General features: G+C 39.8%; 1 long non-coding RNA gene across 2 annotated transcripts in view; it reads left to right on the forward strand.

Moving 5' to 3' along the window:
* The window catches only part of LOC119150422, an 80889-nt gene extending 55423 nt beyond the window's left edge, over positions 1 to 25466 (forward strand). Inside the window, exons 10-12 of one of the 2 annotated variants that reach the window (XR_005105056.1) lie at positions 16840 to 16909; positions 18121 to 18496; positions 25313 to 25466. This is a non-coding gene — a long non-coding RNA (uncharacterized LOC119150422). Of the gene's footprint in view, positions 1 to 16839; positions 18497 to 25312 lie in introns of both variants that reach the window. The other variant, XR_005105057.1, reaches the window with a different exon arrangement.
* Positions 25467 to 25795: the final 329 nt, after the last annotated feature.

Raw genomic sequence — 25795 nt, forward strand, 5'->3', positions numbered from 1 at the left:
AAAAAGGAATGGCCTGCAAATAAAGAGATCTCGGAGCTCAGAAAACATAGGGATAAACCACAAAATTCCAAAAGTCAAACTGAAGAAAACCTTGCAAAGTATGTTAGAAAAGAAACAGTTGCAAGTTATTAATTGAACCTTGTAAGGAGACGAGCAAGAAAAATAGAAACAAGGCTCACCAGGCACTATGAGGCATTAAGATTACAAAAATATATGCTATGCCCCAATAGCCAATTTTATGTTCTGTTTTGGGTTGGTTTTTTTTGTGTAAAGATGACCTAGAATAACTACAGACCTGGATAATTAGGAGGAGTTAGATATGGAATGGTCTTTTCTGTTTCCAAAGTGAAAGAAATGGATAATTTTGAGGCAACATATAATTCTTATTGCAGAATTGTGAAAAAACCAACCCATGGAATCTCAGGCCCAGTATCTAGTTTTTAAATGGTTTTCTTGATTTTTGAAGTGGTTCTATAGTGGGTAAAGAATCTGTTTATGGGGAAAAGTAACCAGAGAAACCTACATCTCCTAGCTGAATACTTTATAAACTTCAGAACATGTTTTGAGAGAAAGAGTTAATTAAGGACATTGAAACAAATGAGAAACTGGACAAAACATCACAAAATTTTACCAGAATAGGAAGCTGCAAACCCACCCTCTCACCCTTTTTAGTATAATGAATTATTTTCTAGGCAAAGGAAATACAATATACTTAACTAATCAGAATTGCAGTAAAATAATATGTGACTTTCCTATTAGTAAAACCTGATAATGAGGATGGTAAAAAATCCCCAACCTGTGAGGAGGGGAACTGGGTAAAAAAGGAGATAGCCATGTTTGTGATATAGGGTAGGAGTTTAATGTTAGAATTCCCCTGAAGAAACTATTGGAGTGTATCTCCTGCAATCTTTTCATTAATGTCTGTGTGAAGGCTCAGTGCTTAGAACATGAATTAATGAATTTTGCTGATGTGTAAGTTGTGGGAGGGAGGGGCATCATTAATGCAGAAAAGGGTTGTACATGACAGTGGCAAGGCTTAATGACCTTGAGAACTGCGATCACAGAAATGGGATGGAACTTAAAATTCAAAGTGCAAGGGTCTCCTATAAAGATTTTCTGCTGTGATTTGGGACCTCACCATTAGAACAGACAGAATAAAAGAGATTTTTGCTTGATCAAAGAATGGCACAATTAGCAGAAATGATGCAACGCTACAGAAAGAGAAGTCAGTTCCAGCATGTGTCTGCTGAGGAATGGCTAACAGCAGAAGAGTGGATGTGACTGGATGAGGAACATCTTCATTATATTCAGCCCTAGTGACCTGTGTTTGAGAAAGATAGCTGAAGCCAGAAAAGCTGCAGAGGAAGGCTAGGAAGATGACTGAGGTTGTGGAGGGTGAACAAAAAGACCGTATTTTTCAGCCAAACAAACGGAAGGTTATGATATTACTTAGCATACGCCTGTATTGCTTGAATAGGTAGTTGTCTGAGACTGCTGGGAATGAAACTCTTCCAGTCAGATATTCCTACATCTGCTGATTTTGGTTTCTTCACTACTTGCCATGGAATTTCTCTTAAAATGCAGCAGCTATTTAGAGACTAGGCATGGGGAATTAAAAGAATTTAAGTAAAATAGCATATGCCTAGATGCTTTCATCCTGTCTTGAACTGCCATTAGATGCATTTAAGGGGAAAAAGCTGTGGAAAATGTGCAGAGTGAGTTCCTGGCTCCAGTGAAGACAATGGTAAAACTGAGTGGTTATGGTTTCCCCCAGCAGTATACCTTGTTTGAAAAAAAGTAGCTTGGAGAGAACTAGTTCATTTTTATGGTCATCTGATCTCTCCATTGTTCACATTCTCTGTTCAAATTTAGAAGTGTTAACATAACTGTTTTTTAAAGAATAAAAAGCTAAGATTATAGAAGACTAATATTCCTAAAATGAGGAAATCGGGACAAGTCCTGTTTTTTTCATCTGAGCAAACGATTAACAGGAATTAAAAAAAACCTCACAAATTCTTAGGCACACTTTCTTTGGAATGAAATGTTCTTAGATTATGGGAGAGAGGAGGGCTGTAATTTTGCTACGTCTTTCACTGTCACTCAATAAATTTCAAATATTATTGGAAGCAGGTTCACACAAGACTCTGCTATTTGTCTTTTGAAATACACACGAACTCTTCGGACAGTTCATCTAAATCACTCTGAAACACCCGGCAGCCTGGTACTGTAATGCAAACAGAACTATTTTATATATCAGCCAGGAGAGCTCATTCTTTAAAAGATATGCTATATTACTGAAGGCAAAAAGCTCTCTGTTTTGTTATATAACAATAACAATAACTCAATTTAAGTGTATAATGACCCAAGTCAGCAGTCCACGGCAACAAAAATTTAATAGGAACCTTATCTAGTTTGCTGACATGTTCTTCTCTAGAAGCCATTATAGGCTTTTCAGTATACAAAACAATTGGCTCTAATCTTTAATATTGCTAAGCAGCAGGGGGCAAATAGGCGTTTTAGCACAGCTTTGCTTTTTATAAACAGCATTTAATATATTCACATGCTCTTGGCCATGGAGCTGTATGTCAAATGTTTCTGAAGTTTGGTCATTAGAACAGGCTTCCTCGAAATAGAGGAGTGTGCCTGCGCTCCCCTGATGCCCTTTGAAAGGGACCAGATAGCACCGTGCTGCGAAGGTGGAAGACTCCAGCACCAGTCTCCTTTGGGAACAGCATGATTTCCAACTCTCTCCTGCCTGACATAAATTAAAGACATGATAAAATGAATGGGCTCCAGAGGACCATTATAAAGAAATTCACTCTATTAAATGCAAAACCAAATGTAATTTCCTCCCTATTTCTTTCGTTGGTTTTCTATATTCTATGTTTAAAGAGTACAGACTAATGCCTATATTGAGCAGGTTGTAATGGCCACTTTGTTTATGATATGGAATATTATTCTTGGGGTAGTAGCGCTGAGACAAGGACAGCAGCAGATGAATAAGCTGTCAGAAGTAAGCTGTATTTACATGTCAGTCATGGGTGTTCAAAATTCATGTAAAATTCATTTAAATGCCATATTTTTACTTTTACAGTTTATGATGCAATCAGAGGACATTAGATATAGATACAATGTATAGAGATATAATATATAATGGATACTATTAATATATAATATTTATAGACGATACATAATAGATTAAGAGAATATGATTAATAGATAATACAGATAGATATAATATAGGTAATTTTTTAGTGAATCTGGTATCATTGCAATTCTTTAATGGTATATATTGTCCCTTCATTGAAGAAAGGTGGAAACTAGCGTGCAAAAAATCTACTCTTTGAATGAAATGCAAGATTTTATACAGAAGGCACTGCCTTAGTCACTACAGTCCAGTCCCCTGCCGTCCCACACTGCTGATTTTTAGCTCAGAAGGCTCTTCAACAGATGTGTCTCACACACTTCCTTGCACTCAGACCCACAAAAATCTTCCCAATACCCTGTAATAAAGTGAAAACCAACAGCAAAGGTGGAGGCATCCTTAGAAGAGAAATGGGAAAGAAAAGTATGTGTGGTAAAAGGAGTGGTGATAAAAGAGGCATTGAAGGATGCAGCCAAAAAAAGACTGGGAAATCCAGAGGTAAGAAATGGAGAGGGAAGGTGTTTGGGTATGCTCGTGGAGGTCCAGCCTCAGCTAAGTCACACCATATTTTCCACGGGGTAATGTCACAGACCTGGACGGTCACTGCACCTTACACGACCTGTGGGGTGAGTTTTATTTTACTGCATATGTTTGTGATATTAACTACTGTGCCTGAGCTAGCCAGCCTAATCTCGCTTTATCCTAATGGAGAAAAATAGGCAGTTTTAAGGTAAGACCAGTTTCCAACAGGTGCTTTAGGATGGGATGTATTGGCCCATGGATGTATCTGATTCTCTCCATTGAGTCCTGTAGGCTTTTTTGATTATTTTCATTCAGTGCATGAGAAATAGATCTTGCTGGTATGAACATTTTCTGTTGGAAATTTTATTACAATATACATCTTCTGTGTCCAGCCAGCGTAGGCATGGAGCCATTCTCCCATGCATAATGATACGGTTGTGTGTGATAAGTGCTGTCAGTGCTCTGTTGTGATGGCTGTGTTTGCGTCCTCCCTTTCTCTTGATTGCTCAGCTAGCAGAAAGAATTCAAACGGTTTGTGTTTATGCAGCCAGAAGTGAAGGGAACGGAAAACCAGGAACTTTGTGAAAAATCATCCTGTAGAAGGAGGATTTTTGGGAGTTTCATTCCATTATATTATGTAATTCTTTTCAGTGGCTGCTGACAACTTCTTATTTAGCATTGCCAATTTTTTCTAGTGTTTCTTTTCTTTAGAGCTTGTGGAGCATTCTTTTTATTTTAAGTACCAAATAGTCATCTGACACCTTGTGAAATAGGACCTGAGGACTAATGAAGTTGAAAGTGTGTGTCATGCGAGGATGCTATTTGACAAGATAACTGTGCTGTTCCAGCAGCTTCCAGCTGCCAATGGGGGCAGTTCTGCTCTTGCGTTCCCTGCTCTATCCCCACTCTCAGTTTTCACTTGGTTCAGCACACTGAACGGCCAAAGCTAGACTAGCAAAAGAATAAAAAAAAGAAAGAAAAAAAAAAAAAGAGGAAAAGGGAAGAGGTCATAGAGCACCAGAGCTGCTGAAGTTGAGGCAGGACTGTGTGTGCTGAGGGGATGTGCCTGCAGAAAGGAGGCGGCAGAACCTCTCCATTTGGCAGCAGCATGTTGCTGCCTGTCTTAACTGAGGATAAATGTAATGACTATAGTGTGAGGCACCTGAAGAAATGAGAAAGAAGCTGCAATGACCTAGGAATCATAATGTTTACTTAGAAGTTGGTCCAGGCAGGTGGGTTTCACTGCACGCCGTCCTGAGGTAGGGCTTGCCCCACTCTGCTGGTGCTGGGGACACTGGGGGCTTACAGGACTTGAGGAAGGGCTGCTCAGGTGGGTTTGCCGTTTTAGGTGTGTGAGTAGGAAGAGTCTTAGAGGCTGAACGTAATGTTTTGCATCAGGTTTGTTGAAAAAGGTAAATGTGTGAAAGAAAGAAGAGGTTCTGGAGGATTTTATGAAACCAGTCCCACTGAGTTTCCTTTGGCTATTTTTCTGATTCCTCAGTGGGGACCCTTGAAGGTTAGGAAAACGCCCTGGTAAAGCATTTCCCACTTCTAAAATAATAGTGTTGTGCTGGCATTAGACCTGTGAGTTGGCCTTAGGTCTTACTGTCTGTGATAAGGAAGGAAACTTGTTTTACATGCACTAGAATGCCTAAGGAGAAGTTGTTACTCTTCCTCCACTTCCCCACCATGAAGCTGCTTTTATTCCAATTAAAACGACTTTGGATTTTTGGAAACATTTAACACTTTTTGCATGCTTTTCTTTTTCCTTATGAAAAGTAGCACGGTCCAGCATCCCTGCACAGGTGAGCCAATGTCTGAAAGAGTGCTATTAGCTATCAGGTGGTGAAGTGTGAACTCAGCTTGTCTCACTAAGGAGACTGACAGAGTCAACATCGCATTCTCCTCCATGTAGCCATCATTGTAAGGCACAATGATTTTTTGAGTCCTGGGAAAGAAAAATTCCTGTGAGAGTAAGTATTACTGATTTTATCATTGCTGACCTCATAAGGGGCTGCTGACTGAGTTGTTACCAGCCAACAGGAACATTCCTAGTTCTTTTAAGAGAAAATGGGCTTAAGAAAATGTCTGTCATTGAGCAAAACCATAGGCTCAGAGGATTTGATATTGTTTATTTCCCTTAGACCTCATTCATTATGTTTCCCATTCTTTTTGGATTTCAGAGGCTTATTTCAAAAAATGAACGGTTGAACACTGATCCACGCTAAAGCAAACACAGGGTACATCTGGTGTATTGTACATCTGTCCTCAGACAACAGGAGGCGATGGGACATTCTCCAAGAGGGTATTATGCCACAGGCCGTGCTTTGTCTTGTGTTTTACTAGAGATGTCGGACTCTCATTTTTATAGCAGTGTCTTAACTTAGAGATGTTTCATTTTCTACTTTACCCTTAGCATCCTTCAGGAGATTTTATCTGTGTTATCATATGAACACAGACTGTAAAATGAAAATATGGTATAAAGCCAGAATGCTGTGGTTGATTCAAAGAGCTAATCATGGGATTCTTCCTGCACACAACCATTTGAAGGTTCAGGGCCCTAGTCTGCGATATCTACAAAGACAGAGATTGGAGAAGATCAAATGATTATATAATGATGATTAAACACCAAAGCCTTTCCCTAATAAAGAAATGAGGTATGACCTAATTACTACTGTGTGCTAGTAAAGATTGACCCATTTATCATTTCAGTCTCTGCAATGGTTAAAGCATTTTCCCCCAATTTTTAATCAAGTGGAACTTCTGAAACCTTTTGAAACTTTTAAGTTTAAGGAAAAGGTCACATCACTTATTTGGGATCAAGTAGTCACAATCAGATTACAGTGATCTGAGAACTTACTATGCCACAACTACTCTGTGCTTTTAGCCCACCTCAGTACAATGTAAAATGCTAAAAGTTTAAGGATAAACCTTAAGCTTGTCAAAGTTCAGTCTTTTTTACTGAAAAGTAAGTTAGCAGTTGGGACTGGAATGCACCAAAAGTATTCAAATTATGGACTAGGTTGGCTCAATCGACGGACTAACCCATGAGGCCATCAAAATTTGGTCATCCTTCATCAAATGCCAGAGTTTCAGCATTCTTCTCTGATGTCCTGGGAAGAGCAGGGGAAAGTTACATTTAACTCCTTGCAGTGTCCCATGCACAATGATTTAAATGTGGAGATATATCTGCTTTCCCCACCTGGCTTTGAAGGTCTTTTTAGGCATCAGCAACAGGAGAGCAATAGCATTGTGGTGGGTGTGGGTAGTGGTTGAATTAGATGACACACTCTCATTTTTGTTTAAGACAGGACTTGTTTCAAAATATGATACCGATTAGATAGTATGGCCTTTGATAAGCCATGCCAGAATTGAGGCTTTCCTTTCTTGGGCCAACCGTCTCTTGCCACTAGTGTCTGTGATTCAAGTAGTTTGTCTGTGTTTGGATGAGGGTAAACGTGGCTCATGAATTCTGCCTTGCAGTGCTGTGACAAAACTTGTGCAGTCGATGGGGCACCAATGGTACAGAACACTTGAAGATAAGTCTGTAGTCCTCCTTGGCTAGTAAAATTTCTATGAAGAGGTTATCCTAAGCAGAATAACTGAGTGAATACATCCAATACAATGAACCCTGAAAACTGTCCTTTGAAAAGCGAGGCTGACCTACAGGGTTGGGCATTCATAGAAAATTCCAACACTTCCCTACCATAGGATGACTTCTTTCTGTCCTGTGCGTACCTTGTCTGAGTGATGCTGTTCATCCCCAAGGTACAGGCACAGAATGCAACAGATTCTTTTCTGCATTTTAGGACTTTTGCCCTAAAACATCCGTAAAGCCTAGCCCACAAGTGGCTGTATTTTTAATTTCCATCTCCATTCTTCCTCTTCAGCATCCTTCTGAAGAATGTAATACAAGACATGTTTCCTATAGTCAGTGTGTCACAGAAGAGAAGGGAGCCTGGCCTCCAAACTGGTGTCCTGGACATGATTCAAGTGAAATTGTAGGAAGAGGTATAAACAAGGATATGAATAACAGGGATACTCATATTATCATGGAAGTGGGAATGGCTGTTTCAGACCAATGGTGATGCTGTGGAGGTACTTTTGGCTGTCTTACTTCATGTCAGACCCAAGAATGGCCTGGCTTTTTCTGTTGTGGTGGCTGTATCATTCATGAAGAGGTGGCACACTCATGCAGGACTATTGTTTGTTTCTGCTGGTGCATGCTGGGTTTGCCTGTCTCACCTCTGCACTGTGGCACAGCTGAAACAAAGTCAAAAGCTCTTAATTGGCGCAGGCCTCTGAGACAATCCAGAGTAAAATTTGGCTCCTGCATGCTGCCTATAGGTGTGATTTCTGGGGTCAGTCCCATATCTGGCTGGCTGGAGAGCCTTAACCAGTACTTTGGGGTCTGCACAGTAGTGACTTAACTGTGTTGGGTTCCTCTGCTGCAGAGAAAGCGTTGCCCTGAAGAGAAAGGTGAATATACAGTAAGCTTTTTGCCATAAACCTGGCTCAGCTTCAGACTGCTGATGAACAGGGAGAAAGGTGTCTTTACTATAAAGCCCAGGTGAGATTGTATATGTGGAAAAGTGAAGGTTTCAGGTCTTGTAAACTTCTAACACCCAGTGCTTTCCAGAAGGACAAGTTCTTAATTACAGTCCCTACTCAAAGTTCAAACTCTTTCAGTAGACCTGTTTTTATTTATCCAGGTAGTTATAGGAGAAGAGGATTGTAGACAAAGAGATCAGGTGATTTACCTGAAAACTGCTCTCAAGATGGCAAGACACACACTTGGAATGTGCCTATTGCAATTCCACCAGCAGACGCAGAACTTCATCAATAAGACAACCATTGAAGCTAATTTCCACTGCTCCCATGGAGCTGTAGAGTCTGATCATGTCTGTTGAACTGACCTTTGGAGAAATGTAATGGAGTAAATGACAAACTGCAATTGTGTGTTTTCAAACTTCCCAGTAAAAGGGAAATTTCTGATCAAAACTTTATCAGGACATTTTAACCTCTTTACATAGACTTTGGAACCTTCAATAAAAAAATGTTTACTACTCCAACTACTGATGAAGGCAGATTAAAAAAAAAAAAAAAAAACAAAAACCAAACCAAAACGATTTTACAGTCTTTTCCTGTTCAAACAAGGATCAATGTACGGACTTGTCCGTATGAAAAGTGTATTGTTTTGTGTAGTTCCTGTTGCTAGAAGACCTGAGGTTTTGCTAGCAATTGCAGTGAATATGTTACTTCCGTTTTTCTGAAATTATAAATGAAGAGGCTGATAAAATGTAAAAGCTTAGGTAGGACAAGTGTAGAAACTATTCAACTAATTGCTGAGTTGTTCTCCTTGCTAGGCCTGGTATTGTTAGAGCAGGAAAAGGAAAGCTATGGGCTTGTGGTCTGCTTCTCTGCTGGTGCCCGGGTAGGCATGTGTCCTTTCTTCACAGGCAAGCCAGGAAATTTCTCTCACCTCTTCTTTTCTCCTCTGTCATTCATTTCTACTACCTTCACCTTTATCTCTGCTGATGCTAATGCTGGAGCAGATTGGACGGTGCACTTGACACTTAGAATTTTAGATGTTCAGTCTAACTTTAGACTTAAATCTTTTAACAAATAAAAGATGTTGAGTGAGGTTTGTGGTCCTCTGGAGAGCTGAAATTCATTGCTCCATAAATGTGTACAACTGCAGCCACAATAAGGTACTCCCTACTCCTTTCCTCACGCTATAGATTTTATGACTTTGCAATACACTGTACTGCAGCTATAGAACCCCCCTTTTATTTACCTTGGTTTTTCCAAAATATCTTTGCAATGGATCCTTTATAACCTCAGACAAGACCCATGGTTCCAGTGGCTTGCCTGTGTTGTTCTCTCTTACCCTGGCATATATTGTGTGAGGTCCCCGAGAGTTTCATAGTTCCTAGGTCCAGCTGAGCCCCACGTACTCACTGTGCTTCAGGGGGCATCCCTGCCCCTTCTGCGTCTCTCCATTCAAAGGAAGCCCAAGGTAGACTTGCGCTGTGCTTATCGAGTCTCCTGATGTGGGTGATCAGAAGACTGCAGGGCACATTGTGAAGTGCCTTTTGCCTCCAGTCTTGAAAGTCTCTTTGGGCTGAGTCTAAATTGTGTTTTATTGAACTGGGTGAACTGTTCTTGTGTTCCCCAAAGAAAACAAGAGAATGAATGAAGAAAATAGCAGTGAGTTCCAGATTGCAACAGATCAGCTGGGCTACTGTGCGAGAGGTCTGTTTCATTCATCACCTGCAAGACAATGATGTGAAAAGACTCTGTTTATATTAAATCATACTGTCTGTTTGCTAAAGCTCTTATTTTTAGTGTTTCTCCAACTATAGCCACAATTCCTCTCCACTGAGGTGAGGATTGACTCTCAGAAGCCTCCCACAGACTCTTTCTCCTTGAAAACATATTATTCTTACCCCTTTTCATTTAGGCTAAACACCAAGGAAAAGGCCAAACTTCTGTAGGTCTCTGTCTGTCAGACACATGCACAAGAGGACACTGAGTCTATATCATTTGACCATGCAATGAAAAAGAAAAAAGGCATCTGTTTTCAAGATAATTGATTTTCATACATTTTAAATATATAGTCTGTAAAGGGCTGACTTAGCATGTTAAAGAATATTAACCATTTTCCCTCAATCCCATCCTCCAGTTCTGATTATATTTTGCATGTAGAATTGAGTATTCAGTTAGGCATAAAGCTATGGAAGCCAATTTTGCTGTTTCTAATTGTACTGCTTGCTTCAGTTCCCCTTAAAATAGTATTGTATGCAGTTGTATGCATTTTATCCTGCATGTTTAACATAAACTACCTGATTTTTATATATATATATATATACACACACACACACACGAGAGTATTTTCTGAGTTTACAATGATCAGACCCTTGACTCTAAAATGCCAGCAAGGTTGAAAGAAGTAACTATATAATTTATCTTTGCTAGCATCCTTGTATTTATTTTATTTTGAAAGAAATCCAAGGCAACAAGCAATTCAAGGGAAAGAGCATTGCGGTAATAGAGAACAGGAGGTCACTGATGAAAGTTTAGAACCAAATTTCAAATATGGCAGAGAATAAAATATTTTTGATCACTTCTTCTTTCAAAAACTATCAAGTCAAAGAAATCTGACGTGGAAAAAATCAAAAGGCATTAATGCATTTAAATATGTTGTGCATAGGGTCTAGTGGTAGCCATTTCTTATCATATGCTATTTTCACATTGTATAAGACCCCAATAATTCTAGCAGAAATATAATGCTATTAAATTGTGTTATCATTTCACTGTTTTGACCCTCAGCTTCTGGATAAACCCTGAAGGCTACTGTAAAACCGCCTGAAAGGAAGTATCCTAACTCCCCATACATGTGTCAATTTTCTTGTGCTTGCTGAGGGATGCTGCTTTCTGCACATGCTTCAGGAGAAGAGCTGTGGGGAGCGCAGCCGGAGCCCGGGGATGCTGCCACAGCCCCTGCTCCGGGCTCCCTGTTCTCCTCCCTGCGGGGACATGCGGCGCCCAGCAGAGACACGAGTTTACAGCTGCCCTGTGGGGCAGGCAGAGCATTCCTGTGAATCTGGCCAATGCCCTTTTTATAGGGTGAAACCCTATCCTTGTGAAATCAGTGGGATATTTGCCATCACAGGGCCAGGGTTTCTCCCAGAAGCTCCTCATTGTAATCTGAGATAGGCAGGCGGGCATCACTGGGAGTGTGGAAGAAAATTCCTCAACTTGCTCTAGTTTGCTCCTGCTAGGCTCAGTTTTCCACTGTCTCGTATGTGAAGTTTAATTTTTCACTGTGCCTGAGGCCTGGCAACCTGGGAATTAGTTAGGACTACCTGCTCTCTTTATCCCCCCCCAGGCATCAGCTGAAATTGCAGGAGGAAGCCTTTGGCTCAGGCTGCTCCAGCGGGCTGTCTAACAACAGGAGGGGCAAACTAGAACTAACACTTCACCTCCTGTTTTTCCTTTTCCAAATCCTTTCCTCCCCACTTGGCTGTGGTTTTTTTTTTTTTTTTTTTTTTTTCAGGGTGAGGGTGATACAGGAGGTCCCTTCCCTCCCTCCTTCCCCTGGTGACGGTGCTTCTTTTCCCCTTGGTGCAAGTGGGATGGCTGCAGGGGAGGCGGGCGATAAAGGGAAAAGGACAGGGTTTTCAAGCACAGCCAAGCACATCTGTTGTTTCTCAGATTAGAATTGAGCCCATAATAGTTGTCTGACAATTTGCAAGTTGGATTTATAAATCTGCCCTTGTAAGAGGCTGAGTTATAAATGCACTGTGCAATTTATAGAACCTGCCAGCAAATCTTAACTGCAAAGTCTTGATTTATACACCATCCTTTTAAACAGTGATTTTTAGTTTGGTTTTTACTAAAGTGTTTCAGTACATGGTAAGTCAGAGAAAAAAATTTCGTATTCAAAATGGGATTAACAAATCTTAAATCAGATGTAAGTCCTACAACAGATTTACAAATCATACCAATAAATTAAAAATAAAACCTCTTTTTTTATTCCTTTTTTTTTTCTTTTCTTTTTTTTTTCCTTTAGCTTGCAAATTCTGGTTTTGCAGCTGGTTGGTAAGGAAGTGATTTATAAAGCAAGAATTTAAAGCTCAACTGAGAGGTCTGGCTCTCACATCTTATCTGAGTGCTTTGATTTACAAGCTGTAGTCAGGCTCTCTCTATCACAGGTTTTCTCCTGAAATTTGGAGTTGTTTATTATGAGATCTACAAAAGGTTAGACTCTCTGTATGCCGCAGTTTGACTGGCCTGGCAGTGTTATGGAAAAGGTGATACCTAATCAGATTGCAGCTGGCAAAAGTGCCCTGCATAACATTTGGTTGTCAGAGAAAACAAACAGCAGCTGAGCAATAAATTCTTGAAATGTTAATAAGCTGAGATCCCTCTTTCTTCTTGCATGTATCTGTAAGGCACAATGCACACCTTCCACAGCTATAAGAACAGAGATGCAGGTCCTCATGCCACTTTGCACTTAAGTCCCATTAGATGTAAGATTAAGCATAGGTTGTATGCTTTACTGAGTATGGATGGACTTAAAACACATGCGTCAGCTTGTATTTTGGTACACTGCTGGATGGGATTGTAGCGGATTCTCTTTCAGATTTGAGATTGGATTTTCTTTCTAACTCATGTCAATACCTGCTTTTGAAATTCATACAAATAAAAATACTAGACAATTAAAACTGGATAATTACAGAACACATTCTGGATACTGAAATAAATGTAATAAGCTGTCTCCTTCCAAGGAAAGAAAAAACCCCACTGGCAATCAAAAGCAGCTTCAGTGACAAGGGAATATTTAATTTACGGAATATTTGTGTGAATTTGTTTCTACTTGACAGATTAGCTCCTACTAATCAGATAAGAAATTTAAAAGTCACTTTCTACACTCTAGAGTGATCACTTTAAGTGCCCATTTTTTCTTTATCAATAGTCAAGCTTTTCTTTATCTCATCTAACTTGTTTTCCTTCTACCTACTCTTCACCTCCTCTTTATTGATTTAATGCCAAGAATCTTTTCATATTAAAGAATTTGGCAAATGTCATGTAAGAAGCCTGCATCCCTGCTGCTGTTTGGATTTGCTCGCTGACACAGGCTTACAACATCTTGTAGCTCAGAGGTTGCTTTCATTATTGTTTGAGCTGTTTGAGAGGGGCTGGGCATCTGCAGCCAGAAGACACAGCAGCAACCAAGTCATAACGCAACCTCTAGACCCACGTTAATATTCCTGTCTTTTTAATAACATTAATCAGTATTTGCCTAAACTCAAATGCAAATGTGTGGTTGTGCTTTAGGGGTTCAAAAATGTGTTTAATATATTAGGTGGTGGAAAATAAGTGAGCCAATACAAATAAAATTGGAAGCTGAATTAATAGTATAAAAGGAGATTATTTTAGATTTCTGAATTATCTGCCTAATATGATTATTTTGCTGAGTTTTGAAGCAGTTATTGCCTCATGTTAAAATTTAATTAGGATCTGCTATTTTACACACAGATGTATTTGTATGGAGTAAGCCTGTACCTGCCAAACCCAAATGATACTAGCTGCAGCTGTTGGAGAGGTGTTTAATTGGGGCCAAATGTTGTTGTGTTATTACTTGATTAGTCTAATATTCCCTCCAAGGCACAAAACGGGCTGGGGGACAGCCAGTTAATACTGCACTGCATGCTGGCCTCATTACTCCCGGAGTTGCTTCAGACTTTCACGCTAAGTTCAGGACAAACCTGACTTGTTGCAGCAGAATCCACGCAAAACCGGAAAGTCCGTTGCCCTTTTCCAGCAAATTCACTGAGACTCCTTAAAAAGTGGGCAGGATGATGCTGGTGCAGCTAAACATCCAAGTTTTAGTGTGATAAACATTGTGATTTGACAGACAGCTGCCTGGATTTGAAGAGATGAGATCCGATGTGCTGGTGCCTACTGATTACACAGTGATTATTTAAATCCTTGTTTGTTGTTGGGAGCTGTTTACTGAACACAGCAGCCTATCAAGAAGAGACTTCCCAATCTGAACAAATAAACTGTGTAATCCTAATAGCTAACAAAGTGTTACAGAAATAATGAAAAACTTCAAGGAGGGTGTGGGGGCTGGAACGTGGGTGAGTAACTGTCGGAGCGTACATCCCTCACTAGCGCCTGTCGGTAGATTTTCAGGGAGCAAGCAACTCCTCGTCAGGGCAGCGGGTTGTACTGATAACAAGATAGCTCGTAAAGGTAAATGAAATTACAGTCATGGGTCTGTGTCTTTTTTTAAGAAAAACCTAATTATTATAGGAGTAGGGTTTTAATAATGCATGGGGCTGTTCCAGAATAAGTAAGTATCTATTACCGCTCACGAAAACTGTGTTTTACTTTACTTGCGCTTGGTTTTACCCAAGCATACCAAAACTACTTCAGGAAGAGCTATGGGATTTGAAGAGCTATTTGACCCACGATGAAAAGGAAAATAAGAATTCAAAAATTTGCTTTGTGGCTTCTGTGGCTTTAACAAATTGGAAGAAATCTCATATATACCATGACGTAAATATATTTACCCTTCTGCCTTGGAGTAATGGGCACTGAAATCTGCTCAGAAAAAGCTTATGTAGATCTGGGAAATTGTGAAGTAGACAAGTCGTCATTGTTTTTATTGTCGCAGTTGTCATACAGACAGACCTAAAGTGGTGGTTGGATTTCCTCAACTGCAGATCAAAATTTTCAGGACTTCCTTAAAAACCTTTGCCTGGATAAACTAAAAGCCCTGGAGATTTTGTACAAGGAATGGCATAGTAAGGGATTTGAAGTGAAAGTGTTTTCTGCGTTGCTCTGCACTGAGCTGGAGGACTAGAGCATCCCAGGAACCTTATGTGAAGTGCTGGTGTATGGCATCCAGGAGGGGCAGTTTAGGCCACATTACTGAATTTGAGGATGGACTTTTTATGGTCTGAGTATGAAGTGTCATGTGAATGGCCCAGAATTTGGTTTCACAATTATATGCTGGGATTAGTTCCAATTTGTACCAGAGTAAATGGGTATGGATTCAGGCCCAGTAGGGCTTATTAAAATATGTCTCTACTTTTCTTGGAAAATTCTGTTTTTTCCTTTAAAGCATGGAAATACTTGGCTGCAAACAGAAAGCAAAACATTTATCTCAAGTTGCTCCAATGTGATTTACAATGTCTCAGTTTTTATCTAAACCAAACCAAGAGGTTTCATCTTGGGACAACCTGATGTTAAAAAGTTTAGCTTTAATTTTATATATATATATATATTTTTAACTGTAGTTTACTAGGGCACCACTGTGATTTTCTTACCATTTGAAGTGCAGCTAGCTTGTACCTCATTGGGCTGCATGGGTCAGCCTGCCCTGCCTGTACCGCAGCACGCGTTAGTGCAGGGACTTGTCGTGGTACAAAATGGGAACCATTGTTGGGAAGCAGTTCGGAGGAAGCGGGTTGCTTTGGGAAAACGGGGGTGTTTAGCTCTTGAAATACAGTTCTTATGAAGCATTGTGACAACTTACAAGGATCAAATTGAATATTGAACTGAAGTGAAACATTTGCTTATATATGCTAAGATGTTTTGCTTCAGCAGAATGACATATGTTCATATTTCCCTGGAAAAATCTTCAGCCTTTGGCTAAAATAATTTTTTTTTTCTTTCTCTTTGCTTTCACGTGTATGAGCTCTTTTTTCCCCCCAAAGAAGTCAAAATTATATGTGGAAATAAGACATTACTATTGGAAAAGTATATTTTGATAACATTCACAAATATACAACTATTTTTGATGAAAAAAACCCTGTTTTGGTCTATTGTTTCCACCATCCTAATGCACAGTTTTGCAGTCTATTCATGCACAATCATGTGCAAATATAAACAGCCCTACTTGGCTGATGTACTTAAAGATGTTCCAAGCATTAAAGATAAGATGTTGCATTTTATTCTGGGTTATAAAACACTAACAACCGTTTTTCAGCACAATAAAAAGAGAGATGGGTAAATGTGTTTTATATTTAACTTTTGAGGTTTTCAGCTTGTTCTGGACAGGAAATACTTGAACGATAAGCTGTTGCTGTCTGTTCTTAGCTCTTCCCAACCCTACCTCCACACTCCCACTAAGAAAGAAGTGAAGGGAAAGAAGAAAGCTCTCTTTCTGGGTAGCTGGAAGATGGAAAGGCTCCATAGGGAGACAAGAGAATAGCAACCCTCCATACTATTTTCTCTGTGTGAGAAGAACAAAGACAGTTTTCCTGGCCCTTTGCCTTGCCTCCCCCTCTTCTCCCTTGGTGGTGGAAATCATCCAGCTCTCACGTCCCAGCAGTCCCTGGCAGTGGGGAGGAACTGCTGTGACTTCTCTCTGTGTTAGGTCCCTTGTGAATTAGTCTCAGATTTGATAGGGATTCTCTGTTTCTCAGAAAAAATGCATGTTATTGGAGCGAGTGTTCAAATCTGCTGGTTTATGGAGTTTAAAATTATTGTTAACCTTTCATGGGAATTCCCGAAGAAGAAAAGAAGTAAACATTTTATGAACTTATCCAGCTCTTAAAAGCTCCTTTGATGAGTCCTCATGTCAGAGGAGATTTAAGTAAAAAAGAGAGAGACTCCTGATGGGATAAACTTTTTCTTATGTCTTTGAATTACAGGTCAGGCTTTGCTTTTTAACAACGAAAAAGAAGTCGGAACAGGTATTGACTTCACAATGATGCGGATCAGGTTTGTGTACTCATGCAGACATAAATGAGAATTCAAAGCCAGACACCATCTCACAGAGGGAAGAAATGGAAAATTAAACCTCTCATTATTGCATTGGAAATTATAGGATTATATCACCCATAGCATGTAACAAATGTTGTAGCCAGCTTTGCTGAGTGGATTTGCAAGACTCTTTGGAAACTAGAAATTTAGAAATACTAGTTAAAGAAAGAAATAGTAATTGCAAGCTACTTTTTATCTTTGTGATACATGTATAACTTAGAGCTTTCTTAAAAGGAGAGTTATCTCTCCAGCCTCATCTGCTTTTTAAGTTGATTTCATTGTGGACTAAAGGAGCAGCTTAATGAAGACCATATCCTTTAAACATCTGCATCCATTTGATCAGTAGACCATAAACCTGTGTTTCCCTTAGGTGTATTTGACCTGACTCTATCCTTACTGGCTTCACTTGCAGCAGGGATTTAATTCACAGTGTTTAATTTTCAATTCTTAATACTCATCTATGCTGTCTGTTTATGTAACAAACATTTAATATTAATCTAATTCAACAGAATGTTGTTTAAAACTGAGGAAGTTCTGATTTTTTTCTACTGCTATCATAAATTGTCCTAAAAAACCCAGAACATTATATAAGAAAGAAAAAAAACCCAACAGTGGCATTTAGAGCTTACCACTGAGCATCACACAAGCTGTCAAACATTTGTCTTTGACTTCTTGACACAATAAAAAAAGACTTAAAGATTTTTTTTTTCCATTGGCACTTACAAATATCCTGGAGTTTATGTGTGTTTCTGAGGAAAAGAAGAACTTGACCTAAGTGGTTACTTTTACTATTTTGGATTCTTATCCATTACAAATGTGAGTGCTTCCAAACGCGATGGGCCATGGAGTGTAGCCCTGTCCAGGCAGGGTATGTGTGTTCAGGTTTCTCGGGCATCCGTGATCAGTGAATGGAAGGAATTGTTAAACCGTACTAAATGAGAACAAAAGCCCCAGTGAAGTATTCCCTTACTCAGAGGCAGCTTTCTGTTTCAATCTCCTTATTCAATTACATCATGGGATAATATGCATGAGACATTGAGCCAGAATCACTTTAATCAAATAAAGAAACTGAAAAGCACTTCTACTCTCAGTATCATTTTATTGAGATTAATACTGTTATTGTCTACAGTGTCCATATCAAAGCATCTGGATTGATTTAATCATTTCAGGCAAGGTTACAGAGAGTATCCTCAGTACGTGTCCATCAGCATATCTTTATGGAGATCAGTGCCCTCTTACTGGTTTACATCAGCCCAGGGTTTACCTGGTAACTTCAGACCCCAGCCCAATTGGTAAGTTTCTGGATGAACTCTGACTCACTATTCAATAATCATGAAAGGGAGCACCGTTATTTGAAAAGAAGTGGTATATACTGTTTCCCATGTGAGACCTGTCTGCTTTTTACCAGGTGAGAGGTGGCAAGAGGCTCTGTCATTGCCCTTGCCCTCTAGGGCTCTGTTGGTGCCTCTGCTGCCAGCGCAAGACAGGACCTGTTTCCAGGCTCGGGGAACACAGAGGGCTGCCAAGAGCTGGTGACTGCCAAGGGTAAGTGATTACTAAGAATGTAATGAGGTAAGGAAAAGCTTCTTGGTTTTCCCCCTTCTCTAGTACTCCCATATGTGGTCAGACATGAGCTGGACTGAGTACAACATTTCAGCCAAGCCAGATGCCACAACCCTTAAATCAGCCTGTGACAAGGTGAGAGAGAAACAAGGACGTGGCTGCTCCAGTTTGGCTGGAGCTTGGTTGATCCACTTTGAATCCATTTTTAAAAAAACACGAATGGACCGATTTAAGTCATTGCTATGATTAGGCCTTTGGTGATCCTAATTAGGGGTTTGTCAGCTAATGCAGAATGGTGTTTGAGAAAATATGGCTAGGGTCTGAATGCCAAAATGTAAGGGCTTGATTTGTGCATCTGTGTTAACAAGCTGTGTGAGGGGATTTTCATCTGCAACATGCCTTCCTGGTAAGCCATGTGCTCGGTGACAAAGATAAGGAAGGTGGCATGAACAGGGATATCTCACTCTTACTGCTCAGCCTTCCTTTGTTCAAAAGATTTCTGTTGCCAAACCAAGGGAGAAAAGTGTGTGCTATTGCACACGCTTATCAAGCCACTGTGACATCAACAGCAAAGATGAGATTGAATCTGAGTGTTATCTGACCAGAACATCAATAGAAGAGATGGCCAAGGACCTCCACGTGCCAATTGTCTCTCCAAGTGTCTGGCTGATGGTTGTAAGTGGCAAACACATACCCTGTAATACACATCAGTTCTGGAACAATTTGTGAAGGGGAACAGGTCACAAATAACTTAACTATCACTAATAGTAATCTGTAATTAATACCTTGTTAGGCTCTATTCCTTTAAAGCTACCCCCTGGGAGAAGCCACTAAGTCAAGGGCACATCTTGGACAGAACTCCCCCTACAAATCTCTCTGTGGGATTACCCTTGTGTTTAGCCTTGCTGTTGAAATAATCAATTACGTTCATCTTCTAATTAATGAACTAGTATCCATTTCATAGAACATGCTCATGCTGTAATTACCGCAATTGTGTTACCAGTGGAGCACACAGGGAACAAACGTGTATGGAGTGCTGTTGAGCTTGAATCGCATGCTGCGGGGAGGCGAGGGTAATGTTGCCTCTGCTGTTGAGTAGACACGTTTTTTTGATGAGAAAATAGAGAAGAATTTGACCAAAATGCCACTAATGAGATATTTTTTCTCTGGTTTCCTCTGTATTAACCATACCTTTCTCTTCTATAATCAGAATTTATTCAGGTTTTGGTTTAAGCATTTGTTTTATCTCAACTGCAGCAGAAAGTCTATGCTGCACAGTAGGAAAAGTCTCCAATGCACATTGTATGTTGAGAAAGAAAAAGACGTTTAGCTTCCTTCTATTATTTTTTTTTATATATATAATATACTGTCAAACATTTGTGTGTATAAGGTTTCAAAATTCCGTGGTATCTTGAAAATCTTTAATAAAAAGTATAACATCAATATTAAAGATGTCTGAATAGAGGCTTTATGTGGAGTGAATTAGATGGACAGTTTGATCACTTGGAAAGTGATACTTCCATTTGAAATGAGTTTACCTGATAATATTTTAGACCGTGTATCAATTAAATTCTATATTGAAAATCAGAGAGAAAAAATATGTACATAAAACTTCATTAAAGCCAGGTAGAAATGTCACAGTGAGTCACTGGGGCAGTTCTCTAACCAGTGTAAATTGACCTGGCTCCATTGAATTAAGAGAGGACCTAGCTCTTTAAGTTCAGCCTTCCAGTGAATCTAAATGGGACTCATAAATATATACATGTACACATGCAATTTCTTGTACGTGTTTCTAGGACTAGTTATAAAACCAGCTTTTCTATGTTCCTTCTGGAATCTGAGAATAATATACAGATTTATTTCAGTGAATCAGGACATGCAGCAATGAAAGGTAGCTGGGAGGACCACGTAAGGGGCTCTTTGTACATTGAAACAAATGAGTAGATTCGTAATACACTTTTGTCAAAATGTGAAACAACAAAAAAGCAAAGGATTTGTTTTGTGGATTTTTTTGTTTTGCTCTGTCACTTTTTCCCCAGATGGTTTTCTTGTTATCCTTTGAACACCTTAGACCTAGTTTAAAATTTGCGTTTCAGTTGGTTATACAACTGGTATTTATTTCATAACACCTCTTTGCTACTGATCATCTGGTGGAGGAATGTTGCTGTATGCTTAACAAGTTAATGTTCTGTTATGTAGATGATGACAGAAAATATCTGCTTGATATAATTACAGTTTTAGACCAAAGAAGAAGAAAATTCCATTAATAATTTATACATATGATAATCAAAGCAAGTTATCTATTCCATACTCCAGAACAGAAGCAGTATGTAATAATTTTTCTGGAAATTAAAGCAACTATTTCTCGCTTTGGCTTCCTCATGCATTTGTGTGCCAAGTTTCAGCCTGAAGCAGATTTTAATGGTTGTGTTATGAAACTCTCAAAGCGGCTGTGATGAAGACACTGACAAACCGAGCAATACTGGTGTTGCCCAGTTACACTGCTAAAGTTACACACAAGAAGTTATATAAATCATTATGCAGTTGATGTATGTCAGCTGCCAAATGATGGGATTTGAAAGGAAATTCTGTATGTGCAGCTTATTCCAGAATTTTCTTCTCCAATGTTTCTTTTACCTGTCAGCAAAATCACTTGTCCTGTTGTGAGAGTATGAATATTGAATTAATGGACCTCTGTCCCGATACAGAGAAAAGTTTCCCGATGGAAATTCCTATACTTTGGAGCAGCCAGCTGTACTAGGGCTTTGAACTGACGTGTATGTCTGGATGTGTGTTTGCTTCATCAGCGGGATGCACAGAGACAGCACTTCAGAAACCTGTGCTGGCTTGTGCTCTCCCTCTTTCCCCTGGATCTATCAGGAAAAAACTTTCTCATGAAGAGGCATGTGAACACTCTGTATGGAGCTGTGATAAATTACAGATGCATAGTAGATTAAATTTATGCTAGCTACCCTTGACCTCCCCCTGTATGCTTTACTTATTAATCTCTTCTGGGATCACTTCTGCTGAACAGCTTCCGGGATATCCCCATTTTAAAACTAGACTGCTAGAGGTGTGCATGAACACATGATGCTACTGAAGGAGGGAGGAGATGTGAGTTAGAGACCTCATCAAGGAGAAATGTTTTGCTGGTTTGGAAAACTGAACTAGAATGGAGGAAGAGGAGGAAAGTTACATCTCTGAGCAACACTAGATTAATGTCAGTGCCTTTCAGCACTGCTTCCTCTTTCTGTCTGTATTCTGGTGGTGGTGTGCTCATACACAGACAGGTATCTAATCATGATTAGGATACAATGGCCAAATCTCTGCTCCATTTTGATCCAATTCTGGATTCAGATCTTAGATGATAAGTCAGTGAAGTCAACCTCTGTGCTACCCTCTCCCATGTCCTCGTACTGACATTTTCATCCTCAGCACAGAGGCTGTGAAAAGGGGTCCATATAAACTCACTCAACATGTCAGCTCTGGGAAATTGTGCTCCTTCCTTTCATGAGCCAGTGAAGATAAAAATACTATCCCACCACCATCCATTAAACGCATTCTCTATATATAGAGAATATATTAGAATGATACTACGGATATTGAATTTATCTTCATGAGATGGGGATGGTCTCATCAGTCATGAGTGTCACAACTAAGCAAAGACACAAGTGAATAATGAAGCCACCCTTATCGAGTACAGATGAATTCAATTTCCTCTGCACTATAATGTCATATTTGATTCAGTGAACTATAACATCTACTTTTTATTTTTTAAGTTGCCCATGGGTTCTATCTTTTTCTCATTCTCCCTCTCTAAAGTTGTTTATACGATGCATTTTTCTGCTTTTATGCATCTTGCATGTCTTTTTCCTCTGTCTGACATAACAACTAAGTTGAATCATAAATGGCATACACAGAATGAGAACACTTACCATGTCAGGTGCCTGAATTCCCTGCCCCTACTAGCTTTTCTGGAGGACTTATCCCTGGCAGTTATTATGACAACGCCTCAGGCACAGAACTGCAGGCCATGGGTAAATGGGCTTATTCTGGGGTATCTGTAAGGCTATGTTCTCTTGTATTTTTTTGAAAAAGTGTGTGAGTCTGTCCACCTGACGGACAGAGTAGCATGAAGGAACTAACTGTAGGAGTGCCCTTGGTGTTAAATAACCATAACTGTCATGAACAGAGGCTGCAAAGAATAAACCAAATGTATTCGATACTGTGCGGCAGTAGGTCATTACTGTAGCCTTTCAGTAGTCAAAGGGGGCTTGTAAGAAAGATAGGGACAAACTTTTCAGAAGGGCCTGTTGCGGTAAGACAAGGGATAATGGCTTTAAACTAAAAAAGGGTGGATTTACACTAGATATAAGAAAGAAATTTTTTTAAATTCGTGTGGTGAAACACTGGGACATGTTGCCCAGAGAGGTGGTAGATGCCCCATCCCTGGAAACATTCAGGGTCAGGATGGACAGGGCTCTGGGCAACCTGATCTAGTTGAAGATGTCCCTGCTCATTGCAGGGGGAGTTAGAGTAGGTGACCTTTAAAGGTCCCTTCCAACCCAAACCATTCTATGCGCAGAACAGTCCCTGTGAAAACAAAGAAGGAGCAAAAATTCCCATGGCCTTCCTCTCTCTTATCAGGACAGTTTTTAGTATAAGTAGAGCTAATCAGAAAGCGTGCTCGTCTCCACACCGCGTGCCACCTACCCTTTCCCCTAGAAAATGCCTTCCCTGTGTGCTGCCTATCAGCCTGCCCAGTACACTGCTGTTTCAGGATGCTTTGGATGCACCAGCAACAAATGCCAACCGCACAGCGCTGCCGCAGCCAGGCGTTAGGCGCTGCTGGAAGTGCACAGGGACAAAGCATACTCAAACCCTTCTCCACTCCCACCACTGAAGCTGTGCTGACGTGCTGGCTGCAGACAATACCAGATTTGTTTTCAGTCAACTTCGCCGGTCACATAATCCTGCAAAACTGAGGTCTATCTGCTTAAACAGGAGAATGTGCCACTTAAGCTACCAAGGGCTGAGCGTAGCGCTGTCTCTGGGAAGATCTCCTCTGGGCTGGCACAGCACTTAGCACGGTGGTGACATGGCCTCTGGCTCAAATCCCTAGAGATTGCTGTAGTTTTTCCTCCTTGCAATACAAAGAATAAACACAAATGTGTTGCATGAGCAATGCAGCTGCTGCATCGACTCTGAGCATGATGCTGTTTTGTACTAAGACTGTATATTCTGTATTGCTTAATACAGAAAAGAGCACAATAGCTCAATTTCAAGCTAATTATAGCAGTAGAAGATTCTGTGAGAATGCCTCTCCAGGTTTTACCAATAAACTCCTTAGAGAAACAAGGAAACGTATTCACATTATATTTACCTAATAGATGAGATTCAGTCTATTAGATGAGATATGAAGTAAATTAAATTCCATGGCAGGTGAACACCCTGAGGGTACTGTAGTTTATAACACTATTAATATTCTGTAAGACCACTGCATGAGCCTAGTACAGCTAACTTCAAAATTAGCTTTACAGGCCACCTGCAGAATTTTTTCTGGTTGCTTTCATAGCCAGTGCTGCAATCATAGATAATTTAACATAAATATTAAGTAAATAATTGGTTCAGAATATTTCAAGGTTAGGGACATAAATCTCATTCCCATTACACAAATGCAAACCATAAAAATACAAGGTGGTACTTAACCTGGCAATTTTAATTTCCAATGAGCCATATTCCCTTCCATTTATTGAAAAATAGAAAAGACCTAAACAAATTCTACAGAATGCAGTTACAGAAGGTTTAGAAGAATAATTGTGGAGAGGAGATATTAATTCAGAGCTCTATGTAAAAAATGCTCAGGCTGATAAAATTACTGTAACGAGCACTACTAAGGTTTTAGAGTGCATTTATATAGATTTAGTGATATACATATAGAGTGAAGCTTTTTTGTTATGCTTTTCTGAAAATGATTTCTGAAGCTGAGCACTAGCTGAGGTAACAAGAAAGAGGTGGTAGGTGTGCCTCATTATGACAGCTGTGGTTATGAGATGCTTTCTAATTAGCCTCCGGAAGCTTACAACTTGCAGGTTAGCCAGAAGTAATCATCACAATAACTAGGTGGTCTCTTAGGCGGAAAAGTACATTTACATTTTGAAGGAGGTAAGCTCTTTTTCTAATGCAGTTCTCTAGTGCCAGAACTTGGGAACGGGATCAAGAGGAACTGATCTCGGATGTCAGACTTCCAAAAAAACCTTAGCAGTTTGTAGCAGTGATATTTGTGGGGAAAGTCAGCAAGGTACTATGTCTATTATGTACATTTTCTCATCATCAGCAGACATTTTATTTGATTTTCTTTTTAGCATACTGCTTGCATTTTTTTCTGACTGTAGTGTGTCTGTATAGATTCTTGTTTGATGCCCTTGTTTCTAATTTGTCCTTAAGGGTACAAGGAAGCTTGTATTTTAATTATAGCTTCAGAGAGTAAGTTGGTTTAATTAGCTTTCCATTGCTTTCCAGGTTCTTCTCAAAACATTTGCTCTCTGTTATTATTGTCAAATTGTAAGAGGTGGCTGAGGAAAGAGAGCTGCAGGTGTTCCTCACAGATCAGGCAATGCCTGTTAATGTGAAACTGATCTGAAGAAATAATTTTATCAGCACTTGTCATAGAAAAAAATGCAATCAAAGAATCTGCTTTCAGAGTTCAGCTCTGTTGGCTTTTACCTGTTGCTTCCTTACTACGTATGGCAATTGCTTTAGGTTTAGAAAGATTTTTATGTGTTCTCTGTATTTCAGACCATTAAATATTGAATCTCAACAAGCTATGTCTCCTTTAAGTGATTCCATTAGAAGACATCTGCAGAGGATACCTGCTGACTGTTCCTCCGCTGCAGCAGGGAAATCTTGTGCGGATATAAAACTGGGATAGCAGCATCTCCCTCTGGGCTTTCTTTTCAAAGGCAGGTATGTGGAGGCATTGGCTTTGCTGGGGAAGGCCATGCTTTGAATCTTCCTGTCATGGTAGCAAAACCCACCAGAGATGGTTGTTAAGACTGCATCTGAATATTTAGTAACTTAAGCAACTGTTGGGAATGCTGCTTAAGAGTAGTTGCAATGGATTAAAAAGGAGTCAAAATCCACTGAGATCCTGACAAGAAATCTGAGACTTTTTAGGCAGAAAGGTTTTCACTGTCTTTTCTCATACATGCAATGGATGTTCCTCTTCCTGTATGCCCAGCAGTGACGACATCTCCATGTGAACTTTTAATTATTAAGTGA

The sequence above is a fragment of the Falco rusticolus genome, chromosome 6, assembly GCF_015220075.1.
Source record: "Falco rusticolus isolate bFalRus1 chromosome 6, bFalRus1.pri, whole genome shotgun sequence".
In the NCBI taxonomy this organism is placed as follows: Eukaryota; Metazoa; Chordata; class Aves; order Falconiformes; family Falconidae; genus Falco; species Falco rusticolus.